The sequence below is a fragment of the Calonectris borealis genome, chromosome 1, assembly GCF_964195595.1.
Source record: "Calonectris borealis chromosome 1, bCalBor7.hap1.2, whole genome shotgun sequence".
Classification (NCBI taxonomy): Eukaryota; Metazoa; Chordata; class Aves; order Procellariiformes; family Procellariidae; genus Calonectris; species Calonectris borealis.
The window spans coordinates 184,346,190-184,367,201 of NC_134312.1; positions in this window are offsets into that span (position 1 = coordinate 184,346,190).

Consider the following 21,012-nt stretch of genomic DNA (forward strand, 5'->3'; position numbering starts at 1 on the left):
CCAGCACCACCAGTGCCCACCACCCAGCAGCCCAAGCACCGAGCACCCAGCATCCGGACATGCCTCAGCACCAAGACATGCCCAGCAATCACCCAAAAGACCCAGGACCCAGCACCCGGTCATGCCCAGCACTATAATTTATATAAAAATAAGTACATAAATACCTACAAAAGGTAACAGGTGCAGATACACTGTTGAAAAATAGAACTGTATATTCATTAATTCCTCACCTGAGCAAGAATGAGCTCTACTGGTTAGTTTAAAGGGCAGGATGCAGAACTGAGGGATTGTAACTACTGAGGGATGTTGCTTTAGTCTCCTTTAGTCTCCTTGACAAGCTTCAGTGCCTCAAAGATTCCCTTTTTAAAATGGACTGAGTGCTTTCAGAGGTGGAAAAGGAAATTTGTAATAAGTGCAGACAAATTAGATGATCCAAGCAGTATCTCTTCCATCTTTAAATCCTCACGTTGCAAGTCAGGAACAGAGGGCTAGATAAGAAGTGCTAAAGCTGTCAGACTCTACGCAGGCAGCAGTGTATGTTCGCAACTGACTCTTGTATTGTAAACAGTAACTGGATGTGATTATTTGATATCTAAATATGCCACTGTGGATTCTCCACTTACTACTACACAGAGGTCAAAGACATACACAAGATACTTTCAAGTAGCTTCTTTCGGATTCTGGTGTTTCATCTGCTCCTACCATCACAGTGAATATGAATGTTTGCTATTAGCTATTAGCCTGTAGCTCTGTCAGGCCACCTTGACTTCTAATCCCAATCAATCCAGTACACCAAACAGTGCCTGGATGTTTGCTCAGTGAAAATAGTTTCTGAAATGACTTGTCCATTCAGCCTCTGTTTGAGAGTCTATTAATCGTTTCTTATCCGTATTTAACTCTTGAGCCTCCCATTGTGTGTCTAATATTTTGAGCTTAAATATCCACGACTGACTTCAGGCACTGGAAGAACACATTTCAAGAATATGAATTTTCAGGGAGGGGAAGTGGTGAAGAAGAGGACAGGAAAGTTTTTACTTACCTCTTGTTAGAAATAGAATAACAAAAAGTAAGGTTAGATGTGATCTTGACCAGTCATTTTTTCCACCCCCAAGACCTAAAGCAGGATCATGTCTGCCAAACTGTTCTGGATAGGTAAGAAATCCCCAGTTGCTCTGCCCCTCTCCCTCACAGTCTATTTCAATTCATCTTTATCTTCAATACCAGAAAGAAATTTCTTTATTTCTAGCTTGAATATTGCCACTACTTCTTGTTTTGGCTCTCTCAGTAATAGTTATTGAAGACTTTCTTTGTTGAAATCCTCCATGTTTTACAAACTTGCTCTAAAAGAGCATGGAATATGTGACTCTTGATTTAGGATAAACTGCTGCACTTTGTATCTTAAAGAACAAAAAATATCTGAGGTGAAAAAATACTTATACAACACTTAGAGAAACAAATTACAGTTGTAATCTTTGCTTTATTCCTTTCATGTGATATTTTCAGTTCATAGTTAATGCTTCTGATGTATAGGGAATTATCCCTTTTTTTACTTTTCAAAACTAAAGATGTAAACTAAAAGCATTAAAAATTACAATTAGAGCTAGTGAAAAACAATTTAGAATTAATTAAGAAATAATTTTTCTCTAAAGAAAATATTATGTGTTAGTTTGCTCATATAAATACTTTTTTGAATCTTTATCAACTGCATAAACCTTTTTGAAAAATATTTTTCAGGGGTTTATTAATTTCTCAGAAATTGAAGCAACCATCTTATTTCACATGTATCTTAGCTTGACTGTCTAATTTTAGGCTGGTGTTGAAAAATTCAATTTCTCCCACTTGTGGATCATTGCATATGACTGATTCAGTTCACTCGTTTTCTGCTAACTTTTGAAGGAGTTCAGATAGCTAGCTTAGTCCAGCGGTCCAACTTTCAGATGGCTCAAGTAGGTGAGATGAGTGCCACTTTTGAAGTCATAGTTCATGCTGGCTTCTCTGGATGACTGAACTTTTGTGTATCTCTTTGATGTTGTGCGCAGTCCCTGACCAGAGCATTACTCATCTTCAGTGAAAGCACACAGAAAGCAGCAACCTTTGGAGAACTTGTGTAGCACAGCTGGACAGTCAGGCTATCTCCCTCAGAGTCCTTGCATTGTCTGGCTGTAACATTTTTATAAGGCAGCAATTGTACATCAGTTTCACTTCATCCTTGCAATAACCATCTCCCTTTCAATCCGTTCATCCTGGGATACAACACTTGTCCCAGGCCCCAAAAAAAAAAAGAAAAATGGGGGAAAAAAAGAAAAAAAGAAAAAAAAAAGAAAAAAAAAGAAAAGAAGATAAATCCTGTTCTTGATATTACTTATGAAAACATTAAGGTGATGATACCTTTTCTAAACCTTCATTCTGAGAACCATACTGAGGCTGGAACATCTCAGTATAAGGCTACTTACCAGCTGTTTTCTGATGAAAAAAAGCTGGAGAAGGAATATAGGAAAGCTTGTTCTTCCGAATTTTCATCATGTGAATGTGGGACTGAAGAGAGAAACCTGGCTCAGGGTCAAGTAGTTACTCTAGAAAGAGGATGTGGCAATACTAATGAAGAGGAGGAGGAGGAGGAGAAGGATGAAGATGCTGGTGTAGGTCTGTCTCGAAAGCCTGCTGCTTTCCAGAGTATCTTGCATTCTGGAACAGTGGTGGATTTTGTCCATCCTGAAAGGATGTAGATATTTCCCAATTTTAAAAAAGTTATTGTTTCTGCTTATAGAGGGTATGGTGGAGTGCAGAAAATACTCCCATTGTACATGTAATTCAGCAAACGGCTTTACTGTCTGAGATCTCAAAAATCAGATAGTCCCATTGATTTGGAATGATTTCCAGTAGGAATGCTGGGGCAATACTACATCCTTTTCTGGGTATGCAGGTGGAGAGCTTGTCTTGTGCCTCCAAAAGCAGGGACATCCATCTTGTGAAACAGAATTTTGGAAGGAAGAAAATGAAAAATGTTAAGCTTATTTACAGTCTTAGGAATAGTTTTGAGGTCTGTTATGAGAAAGAGAAGATGGTGCTGATCACCTGGTAAGGTGGCTACACCACCTTCTCCAAGTCTCTGTGTGTGGTGGTGCATTTGCCCCCTTCCCCTGAGCCACTCTAAGATCTCAGGAACTCCTGTTAGGCCTTAGCCATTGTGTAACGAGTTGGATGGTTGAGCGTCCCTTGGCTGTACCAGGCACTCTTGCATGGCTAAGGTGGGGAGCAACACTGATCGTACCAGGAGCACCGGCTACCTGATCAAGGTAGGGAACAAGAGCAGGGGATAATTCATCATCTCTGACAGCCCTGAAACATTCCCTACCTGGATCATAGCTCAAGTGGAATGATATCATGGTTACCGTGGAATAATACCATAATTACTACCCCGGACCACCTCGGATAGTGGCCAAGATGGAAATTTACTGATGACTAAAGCCAATCATCTTGCAAACCTATAAACAGCGGCCCCAAGCGAGACCCTTTGAGTTCTCCTGGACCGCAGCAGGCTGCGCCTAGAGTCTCCCTCTGGGCGGGACACCTCTCAGAGTTCACAAACTCTCAAGTTTGTGATATTCAGAGGACCATCAGAACCTGGGCTGAAACACTCCTTGGCCGAGACACTCCTCGGGGCTGAACCCTTTGCCTGTTGAGAAGTGCCAAGGCATTTAACATGAGTATTTCACAGGGGAATTTTTAACTGGTATCTTTATCTACAGGCTATAGGCTATAGGCAAAGGCTATAGGCCTTTGTCTTTCATGAATTTACCTAGCCATGGGCCCTTGTGTGTGAATAGATCTATATTGTATGTGTATGTGCATTGATTTAGATAACTAACAATAAGCATAATCTGTAATTCAGTAATTGTAGTAAACTTGATTAACTTGCTTTGTAACTGTTAAATTAGTCAATGATTAAGTGCTGTGAAAATCTTATGATCTGCTTTAAACTGTGAATGAACTTTAGGTCGCTGCTAAACATATATATCCCCTTAAGCATAAACTGACGAGGTCTGAGACTAGGGATAGATCCAGCCGCATCTAGACTCCTCTCTGAGAAGGAGTTTAGAAAGCAAGGGGGTCTGCTCTGAACCTTGTGACTCAATGAGAGGGTCTCTCTTTCCCTTTTTGTTCTTGGTCTTTCTATAAATCATTCCAACATAATTCTGACACAATTTTCCCTGTGTATACTTAATCCATGTAATGAGTAATAGAGTGAACTTTGCCATCGAATTCTGTTAAGTCGTGCTTTTACAAATTTCTATTAAAATCACTTTTTGCTGATACCTTTGCCAGTGATTCTTTAAGTGGCCTCAAAACTACTCATTCGTGACAAATTGGCATAGTCGGCAGGATCCTAAATCAGTATTTCGCGACACTGTGCCATGTAAGAAAATAATTAAATATGTTTTCACATTAATGAAAACCAGTCCCTTGACCCTCTAGGTTTGGAAGCAAGGGGAAGGGTTTAGAAATATGCCAATCGTCTCTATTCACAGAAAGAAACATAAAGCTACAGGAAAACAAATAGGTAGCTATTACAGAAAACAGAATGGTAGCCTGAACGTCAAAGTTTTGTTTGAGCCTGAGGCAATGTCTGGCAGTACAAGAAAGATTAAAATTCAGCTATTTCTTTGCTATTTGGGAACCTAGGACTACAACATTACTGTCCTTACTAGTGTATAATGCTACTTCCCAAATGCGTATAGTATGCCCATGAGAGTATTATATTACTAGAATTCACCAACCACAGAACAAAAACTCTGTTTTGGTTTATATTTGCCTCCCCATATAAGCATGCCCTATTCAGTAATCTTTGAATATAGTCCTAAAAACATTTTACAGCAAATAATTATTCTTATTCAATGAATTTTTAATTTGATTGAAGAAATTGTTTCTCAGAACCGTAAATATAACTGTAAATACTGAACCGCAGGTTAGCTTGCAGGTATGTTAGAGATATTCCAAAACCTTCAAATTCCTTTGGAGAATTTCCTTGTACTCCTGTTTAACTATTCCTACGGTATGGCTTCTGTGCTCAAACTGGTAGCAAAGCAGAAAACAGAATATTTTCAAAACTCTATGTGGAATTGTTCTGTTAACATAAAACCAAATGTAGTGCCATTTCAGTTTCTGCTTCATGTTATCAGTGAGGAAGAAAAGTTATGTCTCTACCTTGCACAATTACTCCAAAGTTATCTCCTCAAAAATCCAAGCAAACAAAGCATAGAATAAATGAAAAACAAAAGCAATATTCATTCTGTGAAAATGAACACCAAGTAAACTGAAGATAGTGCATAGCACTTTCTACTCTATAATTTTTGAAATTAAACAGCTGAAGGAGTGAGGATTATTTGTATTAGTATTATTTGTATTAGTTTGTATTTCCTGCATCCTATGCAATATAATACATTAAATAATTTTTATCTTTTCCTTAGAGAAAACAAAACAGTGCATTTTTCCAAACTGATCTATCTGGAGTCCTCACTTCTCCACATAATTTTCTGCTAAGCATAAACTAAAATTTTTTTAAAGTTTCAGAAAATTTGAAGGGTTTGCTGATCTCTGAAAGCTTCTGAACAGATATCGCCTCCGACCAAGAGCTTGGGCAGTTGCATTCTGTAAGTATTTGCTTGCCCTTCTCTTTGATCCAGACAATAAGAAGTCACTGCTCTCTGACCTCTGTGCTTGCCATCTGCATGCTGAGAGGAATGCGTCCTGATGATCATTCCAGTTTGTTATGTTTTGGCTATGTTCAGTTGCAAGCCACTGGCAGTGCGGTTGATCAGAGACTCAACGTTTACTGTCCTGATAATCATTTTGTTCCTCTGGTTGATACTGATACTCACATCTGTATGGAGTCATTAGGACTAATAGAGCTGCACATGGAAACCTTTAGGAAACGTGGAGTTTTTTAGGTTTTTACTCATTCTGCTTTATTGACTTTCAACACCCTTTCTGCTTCAGAAACAATACAAAATCACCATTTCAAGCAGTGCCGTGCAAAAGTCATTGCCTTGACTTTTCCCCATTCTGTAATTCATGAACACATGAACTCATTTCCAATTCGAGAGTGGAAGACTATTATCAAATAGAAAGCAAATCTATGAATTTATTCACTAATCAAGCCCTCTGAAAACAGTATGCATCAGTAGCTGTGCAGGCTACGAAAACCCAAGGACTGCCGTGACATTTTGCAGTCAGTTCTTTTGGCACTCCACAGCTTCAGGATGGAAGAATCCATCTATTTTGACAGTGAAATTCTTCCCAAAACAGGTTACTGTGATTTTATACAAGAAGGGAGAATTTGTCCATGTGAAAGAATGTATCCTACTACTTCTAGTACAGACAAAAGACCCTGCACAAACTTCAGCTTGTTCTTCTTTGTCTGCAAAAACCAAATTCATAACACTTTTTTTCTTATTCACTCAGTAAAGAAATCCATTCATATCTGTAATTTATCAGAAAAGCGGAAAAAAAAAATTTTTTCTTTCTTTGAAGAGCAGCCTGGGATAACACTGTTGTTTTTAAAAGGAAAGAACAAGTAGAAGTTTAACAAAATCTTGAAGGAGCTGACATTATGTAGATATTTCAGACAGCAAGAACAAACAGGAAGGGAAAGGAGGTAAGCTAGAACTAATATAGCAAAATGTTGATAACATTCATTCACACAAACACAAAAGAAAAGAACTAGTTAAAGTTTTTGCAGGGTCTTTTAGATTCCTGCTGGTGCTTCTCAGTATGATTAAAGAAATCTGAGGGCTGAAGAAATTTTTGAAATGGCATGGTCAGGATTTAGCCTATAAAATAGAACAATGTACATTTTCTCCTTGTGCTAATTGCTCCCTAACCACTTGTTGACATATATTTTTTGGTGAATGTCAGCATCTGGGAGATTTTTCAAAAATATTTTGCTGAAACCTCCAGTGGAAATTTAGCTTTTCCCGAAAAGGAACAACTTTCTTCACCCCCCAAAACTGCAAAGAAATGGTTGAAAGTGTGCATCATTTAGATTGAAAATGTTTGGCCCCTAAAGACAAAGACAGTCTTTCATCCACTTTTTTTTTTTTTTTTTTTTTTTAAATTTGCAATCTCTTTTGTTATCTGACCTTATTTCATCATTTTCTGGTGTGGGTGTTGAGCAGCAGTGCTGGACAACCCTACCTCTTGATGATGTCAGCAAGACAAGCTGGCTATCATCTCAATCACCTTCTGCTTTTCTAAGAGTGTGTACACACAAATAAATAAAAAGACAGATTCTGCATCTCATCGTGTCTCTTAGTTCGCAATAGCAGACTTAGGCTGCAGTGTCTCCCTCTCTGATTTATATGAATAGGAGTCCTTTTCTCATAAATGGAAAAGGCTGTCAAGAAAGGTGTTTACTCGTGAGAGAGAATCCATCTCTCCCTTGTGGTAAAACCAGGCTTAGAATATTTTTAATCACCTGGACAAATGACATATTTCATCCTTGATCTTTTCAGACAGAATGCAAACAGTAATTAAATGGCATTATTATTATCAAACTACATTATTGCTCCCTTGAATGACTGTGATTAATGTGAAGGTTTCTTGGTGGCTATTTGAATATAACCTTTGTTGGTACATTTTTAGTTTATTAAGAATTTCAGATAAAAATATTTTATTTTCTGCAAAAATATAAATAAACTTACATAGCATGTCAGTGCATTATACAAATATACATTAGTTATGCTATGGTAGATTTATAAATTGTAAAATACCTTCTTGCATTTATGAGATGGCTGAAATGTTTAAAATAAACATGAAAGTATTTTCCCATCTTTTCTTTCGGTTTTTATTTTGTTTCAAATCAGTGTAATTCTGAAGTCTTATATTAGGTTGATAAGACATATCTGAATTTATTCTGCCATTCAAAAGCATTTCAATAACATCACCAAAGTTTTCTGACTGTCATTAAAAGCAGATTTCCAGATAGCAATTGATCCACTTATGCACCAGTTCAAAGCTATTGATAACTGCTTCTGTTATCTCCCAAACAGAGATTTGTAAACTGGTCTACCAGCTTACTGCAGAAAACCTCAAATGAATTCAAAATACAGACTCTTAAATGGATTAATTAACCTCTCCACCCCATACTTTACAGGCACTACTGTGAATACCAGCAAAGCATCCTATTGATTTTAAGATTTTTGCTTTGCATTATAAATCCCTCCACTGACTTTTTCCACAATATCTGGGAGAACTGCGAACACCGTATTTCCCTTCCTGCTGTTTGAGTTCTGGCCCAGTAATGGCTCCTTTGATCTTTCTAAACCTTCTTTGAGCTGTATATTATTCCCTCTCACTCGAGACTTTATTCCCTACTATACATCAATGTCTCTTGCTAACCTTAAAATCAAGTCTAAAATCTGATATGTTACATGTGGACTACTGGCATTATTCAGCTCCACTAGCCAATGACTGCAATAGTATGATAATAGCACAACATTTTTTTTTCTGTGGCAGCAAAAGGTTTGACATATTTATTATTTCTTTTGCATGACTTGTTTGATGTATTTATTTATTTATTTATTTAGCAGGATTTTGAGGTGCTAGTCAGAAGTATTTTATGAAAGGTTTATCAGTTCTCAGAGACAATGATATGATGGACAGGAGAAGAAAATATTTATGAAGACTGAAATTTTAGACATTTCCTTGACAACTATTCTGTTAAACAAGGACATACAATTAAAGAGGACATATGTTTCAAAAAATTAGGAAGGATAAGGAATCACAAAGTTCAAATTTCTCATTTTTTAGTGGGGAAAGAACCGGAGAAAACAAACAAACCCAAATGTTATTCATGTTATTCAATCAGTAATTACATAAATCTTAACTCAAAAGAGACTAATCTTTTGCCTTTAAAATCTAAATTAAAGTATCATGCAATCACCCCTGTATAAGGGAAAGTGTCAGTTTGTGTCAGTAGACCAAAATGACTATTCCAGGAGGCCTCAGAAAACCACCTTTGTTTATATTAAAACAGTATCTTCTACAACTTTCAATTACACAAAAACAAACAGATTGAACTTAACTTTAGTCACTGTTAAGGACGGTGTTCATTTTGCTTTCCTTTTTTCCAAAAATTTGCCTTTCCAAATTCTGTTTTTTCTAGCATCAAATTATATTCCGGTACAGAGTCAGCAAGGCAAGGGCAAAGAAGATTGGGGAAGAAGATTATTAGCCTTCCGAGTTAGTAACCTATCAACATTTCCTGATCTACTATTGTAAAACTATTAAATCATGTTCTCCTAGAAAAGAACAGTGGTTTGGAGTTTGGTTGTTGGTTTTGGTTGGTTGTTTTTTTGTTTGGTTGTTTGGTTGGTTTTGTTTGGCCTGGGTTGCTGTTGGCTTTGTTTTGTTTTTTTTTTTTTTTAAATTAATTTTCAACTCTGAATTTCAGATTAAGGATTTGAAGAAGCTTTAGCAATACTTTGTGGCTGGACAATGAATCCTTTTTCCAATTAATGTTCAATGTCTTTTCATGTAATCCAGCTTGAAGGTACACTCCCATCATAGGACTAGACGTGGGAATGGAATACTACTACATGTAATTGCTGGCACACATAGCCTCTTTTCTCCATTCTTATTTATCTGCTTTAGTTATGTTTATAATAAAATCAGTTTTGATAAAATATAGGTAGAAAAACAATTAAATGAAAATTAAGAACAGGATATTTCCAGTTTAAATTAACAATGATTATAATGCTACAGATAAAAAAGTTGATGTACCAATGCAAATAAAATAGGCAGGATGATGCCTTCCCCTTATTAATTAAAAATATTTAACAGTCATAGAAGTAATTTCTGAATTACAACAGTATAGCCATGGTATGTGAGGTCTACTTCTTACCTGCAAGCAAAATTAAAAACCAGAACCCTTCAGAATATTTAAAATGGATCTGTTCTAAAAAAATGTGAAAATTTAGTAGTGGTAAATTGTAAAGTGTATCACAAATGTGAAGTAAAAAAGGCTAATATAAAAAAAAAGGGCTAATATCAAAGTTAAGTCACAGCAGTATATACCCAGATAATGTCTTTAGTCATCAGTCATGCTTACTATACATAGTCTAAGGGCAAAATAATTTGGAGAGTAACATTTTAAAAAATAATTCTAAGAAAATCACATCACTATTTTATTATATAGAAAAAAAAAACCATGGAAAAATCTCTACACACACAAACACAAAATAAAATTAAGAATTCTAGTGTCCATCTAGATACAATACATGCATGGATTTAAGTAGCAGAATCAAAATTTAGAGCCAGCAGAGCAGAGTACAAGACTTTATTCCCCAAATTGCAGTTAATCAAGAACAAATGCATTTTTACAAAGGACCAGAAACTTGCTATGAGAGCTTCACAGGGAAAATGATCTCAATAAATTAAAGAAACTCATTTTTCCCTCGGAGAGAGAGCAGTAGACAGTAATATGTTTCATTGCTCTTTGGAATATCCTTTCAAAGACAATGAAGAATCTAAAGGTCATGTCATTGAAATAATGCAGTCCAGGGTAACTAGTGTCATCTGTACAATACAGTAATCTAGCTGTTAAATAAGGTAAGGATGGGCTTTTTTTTTTCACTTTTTAAAGCTGGCCTGCACATTAGAATGAACCAACCATCCACCTATCATTTTTTTCAATGCTAATTATAGCTGATGAAATATAAAAGACTTGTATGGGACTTACCATGCCAGCTTTAAAAGAATACACAGATACACCTACATTAACTATCTAACAATAGAGAAATGATACCTGTTTTAAGGGGTTACAAGCTCCTACATTTGCAATAAAGAAAAGGGAGAAAAGTACTTCTATGGGCAAAAAACCGTCTACGGTATATATTCATCTTTCCTCACTGGATGTGGAGAGAAATGCTAAATGCCAACTTCCACTCAAAACCAGTTTTCCCATATTTTTTGGAGGACAGAAACATACTGAAACAGAAGATAGCATAAGCAGCATCCTGTATAATGTTTGTGCAACACAGACGTGTTTTGAACACTTATCCATTCAGTGCAATATGTGAGTTCCAGGTCTCTCCCATTCTAAGGTGGTCTGAACCTATGTGCTTTAGGGTATCTTCAAAGGTGGACACTACTGTAAAAACAGGAATGTAAAACTAGCTTAAAAAGGGAACAAGGAGAAAGAAACTTAAACTCCATGGCAAAGGAGTGCTTGGTAGAAGACAAGTGCCTCTACATGTATAGATTACTGAAGTTACACACCCAGGAGACTTTCAGACCATCAGAGAAAACTTCTAGGATTTCATCTGGGTTCCTATACTGTGGCACACCATGTAATTTGAAGCAACCTAGGCTATCAAGCCATCCACACAGGGCAGGAAGACATGACAGGGGACTCATGAGGATTTCATAACCTCATGGAACAACTGCTCTTGGACCCTCTAGATTTACACTGACTATAACAGAAATTTAGACACCTCATTTACATGAAGACACTGACATGCAGCAAACACTGACACACAGTAGATCTCTACATTTAGACACCCAATGCACTGACGTCTATTGGCATTTGAGACACCTAAAATGTCCAAGATGACCCTAAAGAACACTCCTGAAAGACAGAGATCTCCTATACATTTTTTTGTCATATCTGTCAGCCCAACTAGGATATTTAGGATACTCCAGAGTTTCTCAAAAGGTACTGTGGGCAGCTGAATGTCATTTCTTAATGTCAAGCTGAATACCATCCTCAATAAGTTTAATTATTTTGAGGGTGAAACAGTGCTAGAAAGTAAGCAGCTTGAGTTGCTCTTGGAAACTCAGGAGGAGGTTTAGGCACTTAAGCCACTACCCCCTGGTATTCTGCTAAAAGAAGATGGAACACGAGGATCAATGCTGATGGCCTCTGTCTTGTTAGTGTCCAGTCTCATTCTGAATTTCAATAAGCTATTTGGGTCAGTCTTCTACAGAAGTGAATTTCACAAGTGTATTTTGCTCAAAATAGTGTTTTCTTTCCTGCAGAGGTAAGATAGTGTTGTAGCTGGAACACAAGACTTGAAGTGGAAAGAGAGGGCTCTATTTCAGGAACCTCCTCAGATGGGTCATTTATTCAATTTCTGTATGAGCCTCTCTAGCAGTAATACAGGCATTGCAATGCTTACTTATTTCACAGAGTCACTTAATGCTCTTTCTGTAAAAAGACTTATGCATGGGCTTATCTTAAATCCCAACTGGGAAATTCATGTGCTTAAAGTTAAAAAAGTTACTCAATCATCATAGAAAGACCCTCAGTTCATCTTTTTTTTAAATTTTATTTTACGTACTCTAAAGGATGTTAGGAGTAGATTTTACATTGCATATCATTACTGTACTATAAATTCAAATAACATTTAAAAGAAAAATAATATTGTATCCTTTTCCACTTTATTTTGAAAACTATGTTTTGCAGTACAGTGCTTGTTAAATAGAAACACTACTATCTTCCTTCTGTACAGTTCTCCCTAACATAGACTGTTATTCCCTACATTGAAGGTCATGAAGGTTTGCAAATTCTCCAGCATAAACCACAAAGTGTTAAGTTAGCATAAGAAACACTTAAGGGGAAAAAAAAAAACAACAAAAAAACAACTCACTGTTCATGGCCTCATAAAGTGACATGAAAAGAGATAATCAAAAAAGGGGAAACACGTTTTAAAGATGTTCGAAAAATATTTCTTATTCTTTCCTAGAATAGAAAAGTATGTTGAAATAATTCACCGTACAGTCTCCAAAAATGGTCTGTTTACTTTACTTTTTCCTTAGGCTGGATGTGGTCAAGTCACTTAAAAATCTATCCAGTGCCGTATAACATCGTGTGTATCTAATAGTTTCTAAATAGCAAAGAAACTTTTATTTATGGAATAGTAAATTTATACTTTCAATCAAATAGGAAAGCAGTAATGAGGTACAACAATTTGTGCAGAAACAGAGAGAAAAGCACAGCCACAAATACACAGAGGTAAGCTAACAAAACTTGTAAAAAACTGCAAATATACTTGTGAAGTAGCTTAAATACTCAAACCCAAATTTTAGTTATAATAGTTTAAACAAATTTCAGAACTATCATTGTATAAATGTAAGCTATCTTTTGGCTATCATGTACAGTGCTTTTAGACCATATTAATAGGAATATTAAATATTCAAATGCTGTGCAACCATCTCATGGAGGCCTGGGTTGTTTTCTGGTTGTTTGGGGTGCATCTATAAGGTTCTGAAAAGCTTTACAAAGTTATGAGGCAGGTTTGTCTTTTTTAATGTGCTGGATAGAATTACCAGACACAAGAAATTTCAGAGAAGTTACATACACTAGTACCTTCATATGAGATAAAGGACATGGATGTCCCATGTCTATGCTTCTACATACTTTGGTATTCAAGCCTCTGGCAGGAAAATAAAGGAATGGCTTAGAAATTAGAAAACTACAATTAGTAAAATAGATGAAAAATTATGCAAACACTGAAATATTCCATTACTATTAGTGACATTTCCACCTCCACTGTTAAGAAATAGTAAAGTTGTTGAAAAGAGTTGGAAAGCACTTTTTAGTGCTTTCAAAGGATGCAAAATAAACTGAGTAAAAATAGAAGACGTTAGATAATAAATGTTGTCCAAATGAAATACATTCTGTGTCTAACCAGGCTTCCAATGGAATGTTTAAGATGTATGGTAAATTGTCCAATGATTTTGAAAGAAATGTGCAGAAAAGCTGGCTATTACTGCTAAGTGAATCATTTGTGATATTAAAGAGATTGATGTGCTTAGAATTCCATGAGTGCCAAATAAATGGTAAAAAATATCAGTGGCTGAATAATAGAGAGATTTTATTGTTGTTAAAACCAAGAGAGAACAGAAAGAGAAGCAAAACAGAATCACAGATCTGGTAGGTTCAGCATCAATCATTTCCAAACCTTATCCATAATAAATATTCTTCTCAGTAGTGGTATGGAAAAGAACTAAAAAGATTCTCCAAAACATGAATCCTGTGCTGCTATAAGAAAAGATTGATAAAGAACCAAGTTATTACTTAATTGCATTGATTTGTGGAATAGATTAACGTTAACATTCTGTTTCCAGAAGCTGTAAGAAAAACAAAGCAAAAAAATTGAGTGTTTTTCCAACTACCTCATTACATATTGTTGTTGTGTGTGGAAGAAGTTGTTTGTGTTACTTAGCCAACTGTCAGTGCTATATTGCTATCATTTAAAAGTTAACAAATACTCTATAATGTAAACTGGGCATAACGTTCTCCTCAGCCCACAAGCCAGCTGCATTTTCTATCCTTAGGTTTTTAGTATCTGCAGAGCACTGAGAAACTGCAACAATATTTATTCTCCTTTCTGTTAACAACCTCTATCAGTTTCCAGTGGGATCAAATCTAGACTTAGGTTTTTTTTGATGTTTTGTTTTCAAGGTTGAAAGATACAAACATATATTTGTACATACATTTTAAATACTGTCATCCCTGATCAAGGTAAGAAACCATTCTAATCACATAGAGAGCTCTGTCTGTAACAGCACAAGTAACCTGAAATTCCAGCCAAAGGCCAACTTAACATTTTGTATGTATGTCACTTCAGCATGAATAACTGGACAGCACTAATGTAAGCGTAAGCAGAACACAAAGACTTCTTGTGTGCTGCTTACCTATAAATGGGAGAGGCCTTGGTGATTTACAACTGAAAAAAAAATCAGCTTGTCTTGAAGTCTTTGGATGATTTGGTAAGGCTATGTCATTTATAGTGTATGAAGTGATTTCGTTATTTACTATGTGCAAAAAACAAAATGATAATTTTTTTTTTCTTTCCTTTACTTGGGATATAGATAGAGCAGTATCTGTGAGGTTAAAGCATATTATTTTTATTTATCTTGACAGACTTAGAACCCAATGTAATAAATGGGACACTTTGAAGTATGAGTTAGTACATGTAGATGTGCACTTGGTGGTATCTTACTCTCATAAATTATACAATAATTTGGGGGGAATGAAATATTCATTTATGATAATGATGATGAAATACATTACTATAGTCAAAAATGACTCCCCCTCAAGAGATAAATTATGAACTTTTATGGAACTCTGATGCTGATATGTTAAAGAACAGATACTTGCCACAATTTTAATATAATATACTTAGCAAATAATCTTCCAGAGCCCTAAGGCTGTGTATGAGCATATTCATTTATACACCCTGAACCCTGATGACCTCTCTGGAGCCCTACCTAGGCAGCATGCATCGTAGCACTAAATTATTTTGCTGTTTTCCCCAAATACAATTATCAGTGTTATATTACAAATACATATTATATTATAAACAATATAGATTAATTTTTAGATTTAAAGATGAAATAACAGATAGAAGGAAGCTAAGACATTATGAGTGGAACATGGTGCATGTCCACTTGGGATCTACTTGAAATCATTATAGGAATTAGGCAGTAATGCATTTGAATGATATTATGATATAAATAAAAATAACAATTAAATAATATTTATGTATTTCTAGATGCATTTTCATTTTGAGTAGATATTCCTCAAAAACTGCACTGGATTTTTGCTTATCTAAGTCCAACTCTTTTTAAATGTGCAATTATGAAAAGAAAGAGACACACCTTTTATAGATATATGTTAATAATTTAGATTAAACCTGACTAAAAGTATGGACTGGGGAGGGGCGGAGGGACGACACACAAACAATAGGAAAAACAATCAGTTTCCCTTCCTTCTTATTAACTAAACAGAAAAATTACTATTGCGGCAGCAACCGTATTCAATAGCTAGTATCAAGGCCACAGTTAGCATAACAGTTTCATATTATTGGCTGAAATAGATAAGGGTTAGTAAAGAAATCCTTGTATTTTCATATCCTATGGCATAAATGTTACTTTTATGCATTAAAACTAGAAAGAAGCTAAATAATAGATGTTTCAGGCTAATCATCAAATTCTGTTATTAGTAGAAAGTCATTAAGTAATATTTGTAGTTTAGAAACTAGAACCTTAAAAATATCGAATTGAGCTTTTATGTACATAGTTTTCATTTTTTTACAAATATAAGTCAGTCATTAGTAATATAAGTAAATAATAAGTGTAATATAGAAGGTCCATAAGGTTCATTGTTTGTTATAACCTGATAAATAAAGTGTTGCAAAAGTTATTTAAACACTCATTCACATGATAGACTGTTGTAATGATCCATGGCAACGTATATGCATCCCTCACAGTGATCTTTTGAACAACGCTAATTCATCACGGGGAATAGAATGTGTAACTTTCTGCTTCAGAAAATATAGACCATTAATATTTGAAAGAGAACACCTTCAATTTCTAGTGTTCACTGTCTTAGAAAACTGTGCTCTAACACATCACCATAGAAAACACTTTAAATGTTTTTTTTTTGTCAATAACACGTTAAAACCTCTGAAATAAAGCCTTTTGAACCGTTATTATTTATTGGCTGAAAACTCTGTACTAGCAAATGTGTAAATCTATGTGATGGATAAGAAGGATGAAAAATGAACTATTAAAACATGTTTGGATGCACATTCTAACCTCCTCTATTTACCTTGATCTTGATAAGACCTGAGATGTCCATTAGGAGTTGAAGGTCTCCAAGAAGTTCCATGTTGTTATTGACTGTGTATGTGAGTTCCCTTTTCCAGGTAGTATTTCCAGTCTCATATATTCAAATAAAGTTACAATTGCTAACATGTAGGGTTTCTGTAGAAGGATAATATTAGAAAATGTATTTGTAGATAATTTTAATACTATAAAGTTTAATTCTAACTCACACAAATATTCCCGCAAGAGCAACACTTCTTTTTATCATCAAGATTGCTAACTACAACTTATAACTAGCAAATAGTTATGCATGCTAGTAACTTTATCCTATTGATTTCATGGAGAATAAACATGAGCAAAGTTATTCACAATGATGATGACTATCCCTTTCCACCTTTTATTATTAAGTTAATTTTCATTAGAATGTTTTTCTTTAGAGCACTAAAATAAAAGCTGCTAAATACCATCCTAAAAATGGATTAAAATTATTGTTACTCCTCATGCAAGATAAAAAACATCTATTACCTGAAGACAAAGGTAATGTGTAAACTATGACAGCCTAACTAAGCATATTTCAAGACAGAACACCTCCTTGATGGCAGCATCAAGACAAAATAACGGAATGGCTTTACATTGAATAATTAAACACTCCATTTACCTTTGAAAATCTCTGGAAGCACCTTTTTTTCTTCCTTTTTTTTTTTTTTTCCCTTTCTCCCCTGCCACTTATTTTAGGCAACTCCATCCTAAACAGTGGTGTGTCTGTGTGGTAGTAGAACAAGAAATATTTTAAGTAAGTGAAAAACACCGATCCACAGCATCACTCTTATTTCCATGTTCGCAGCTGATCTCCACATGCATCACTTCCCCATTTTCTTCTAGAGATCCCAACAGTTCCATGGCACCATTATCATTCACGTTCTAGACTGGCAGAGCCAAAATTGTGCATGTGTGTGTCTGTGTTTTTTTTCCCCCTTGGTGAATATGAAATTTATGAAGGGACATGTTCAGATGAGACTGAATTGGAAGACACTTGCTCAATACCCATCTGCCCAGTCTGGTTTAATCTCAAATATGAGAACACAAGGGAATAAATCAAGTTTATCTGTAGAGCTCTTCTTTCAAGTGATGTTTGTGAAATCCAAAATAAAAGATGCTGGAATAACACCTGTCTTCTCGGGAGGCAGAAGGCACGTTTATATGCAACTGTCCTGGTTTCGGCTGGGATAGGGTTAAATTTCTTCCTAGTGCTGTGTTTTGGATTTAGTATGAGGAGAATGTTGATAACACACTGATGTTTTCAGTTGTTGCTAAGTGCCCTCCTAGTCCAAGGACAGCTCCCGTGCCTACTGACTGAGCTAGGTACACAAGATGGGAGGGAACATAATCAGGACAGCCAGCCCAGCTGGCTCATGGGGTATTCCATACCACGTGACGTCATGCTCAGTATATGAATGGTAGGCGGGATCCAGGAAGTACTGATCGCTACTTGGTTATCGGTCAGCGCAGGTGGTGAGCAATTGCATTGTGCATCACTCATTTTGTATATTTTATCATTATCATTATTATTTTCCCTTTTTCTGTTCTATTAAACTGTCTTTATCTCAACCCACAAGTTTTTCTCACTTTTACCCTTCTGATTCTTTCCCCATCCCTCTGAGGGGGCGGGGGGAGTGAGTGAGCGGCTGCGTGGTATTTGGCTGCCTGCCAGGTTAAACCACGACAGCAACCCTACTATTTAATGTGACTTCTCTGGTACACTGAGAGAATTTTGCTGCTTCTTTAGCAAGTTCTACTTCCCCATCCTGCCTCCTAGCACCCAGCCACTCGTTTCTCATGTAACTCCAATGATGATATTTTTTTTCTGCAGAACAATGTGGAAGGAATGTGAAGTGGAATTCAATGAGAGATTATGAGCAGCGTGCATACACAGGAAATGTTCCTTTATTTTATATTTTTAAATCTTTCATTAGACTAAAGGATCAGTTTGCAAAAGCCATTTATTCTCTTATTTCTATCTTTTGCTCAACAGTTTACTGTACATTTTTCAGTACCCAGCTATTTCTATTCCTACTGTTCATTTAAATGTTAAAAAGACAGATTCATTTCAGCTGCAGAAGCTATTCAAATACCGTAATTACCTGACTTAATGCAAAGAAATTCAGAGCTTAGAATGAAGCTCATCATCCTATGCATGCATGACCCCACTTCAAGTATTAAACTGGTTTCAAAACAATGACCATTCTTTGTTGCAATGTTGAGGATTAACTAGACGAGCTGTGGGGCCTAATTCTGATCCCATTAAAATCAGTGGGATTTCATTCTTAGCAGGATTTAAATATAATTATCACTGCTTTCATTTTTCATAAAACTTGCCTATTTTTTTTTCAATCCCTTCATATGGCTATATCTATTTCAAAGGTTATGTCAGAGCAATGAATTTAAAAGAATCAAAGAAAAAATAGAAAAAGACCCTGTTCTTGCTCATTTCAGTATTCTTCAAAGTGACATGGCTAAATATCTCAGGAGGGATTTCTGGTATATGCTTGGACATGAGTTAGCATCATACATTGCTAATAGAACCTGAAATAAAAAAGACTCTTGAGAACCAGGGGACTTAGACCTAGACCTCCCAAAATTAGGTCTCTCATTTAAAAATTCTGCTTGTGTGTGCTACAGTCACAGGAAAGACTCCATTATGTGGTAGATACAGAGAAAAGTACCAAGTTTGATAAGTTTATTAAAACTCTTAAATATCTTGTTTAAATAATCATTCACCAAAGAAACTTGTCACTTTATAAAATAATTTATTTCTTGAAAGTCAGAATATAAATACTGTGAAAGAGTACTACAACTGAGGACTTTGCTTATAGGCTGATCAGTGTTTTTTGTCAGTGATCCAGACCTATATTTCTTGGTTAATTCCGCTGTCCTATATAATTTTAAAGAGTAAAATTTCTAAAGGCACTGAATCCTTCCCCCCGATTTCAATCGTACATGCATATCCTTCAAAAATGTGGCCAATAATATCTATCACCGTCTTTGGTGAGGTCCTGATCTTGTAAACAATTTACTGTAAGCAGGATGCTGAATGCACTAACAGTCCCAGTGAAATCATTCTTATTCTGCATGGATACAGACAGGGGTCAGTTGAAAGACTGGGGCAAAAGAAAATGGCACATTGATAAATGTCGTGGTGCCACGCTTGCAAGGCTTTTGTACAGTGACAAAAGGTCATACTGCTTCTGCTGTGCATGTGATACTGAATGTGATATATGTTAGAAATGAATGCTATTAATATTATAATGTAATAATATTTTAATATACAATAATATTGTAAGTATAGTAACATTTTCATTCCTTTAATGATTTAGTCATGCAATTCAGTGTATATCCTTCATGCTTGATGTTGATCTTTAGCTTGAAGAAGTCTGTATCCCTTTGTAAATTCTTTACATTGAATATTTTAACAGGAAAACTAACTTTTGTATTTTAATTTAAAACCATACTTAAGTCTCATGAATTCCCTTTCCCAAAGTGAAACCAAAGTCAGTATGTTGGGAACAAGTTTTATTCACAGTACTGAAACAGCTATTTGGGGGATATGGAAGCAAACAACCAACCATAAAACCTCCAAATCCCACAATTTTAAACTGACAGAAATATCACCTTTTGTGAACTTTTAACCAGTGACAATCTGCACCTTAGGCAGTCTTATGTACCTATTTGTGATTCAGAGGTTTTAAGGCATGCAAAATTTATCACGTCCTTTTGAAAGATGAGCCAGTGGTTAATTGCCTTTAAAATTAAAAATATTTTATTGTGCTGATGAATTGACTTTAACTGTGGCAGTACTGCACATAGTTACACAGGTCAGGGCATGGGAAAGATTTTGCTTATACACTAATTCATTACCTGTTCATCTTGGAGAGGTTACAAAAAGCTGGCTTTTGGCTTTATTACTTATGCTTTAGAAGACACTAGTTTCTGCACCAAATTTCTTAGCATATGCAAATGAATGACAAGTCCTTCCAGTTATTTATTATTCATGAATTGTAAAAAATAATGTTAATCATATTGCATTTATTAATTTAGCCCTATTTTAAAAATCAGAGGTACAGGAAGGAAGGCTGAACATAAGAGGCTGTCAAAGATTTCTCTTTTTCTGTGGTCATTCCCATAGCTCTGATCTATTTTCAGCAAAACCAAAAACTGAATAGAAAACCTTTAACCAACTGGGGTTGTATCCTGCAGCAATAATCAATATATAAATATTTTTCTTCAAATAATCATAGAATCATAGAATCATAGAATCATTAAGATTGGAAAAGACCTCTAAGATCATCGAGTCCAACCGTCAACCCAACACCACCATACCCACTACACCATGTCCCTAAGCGC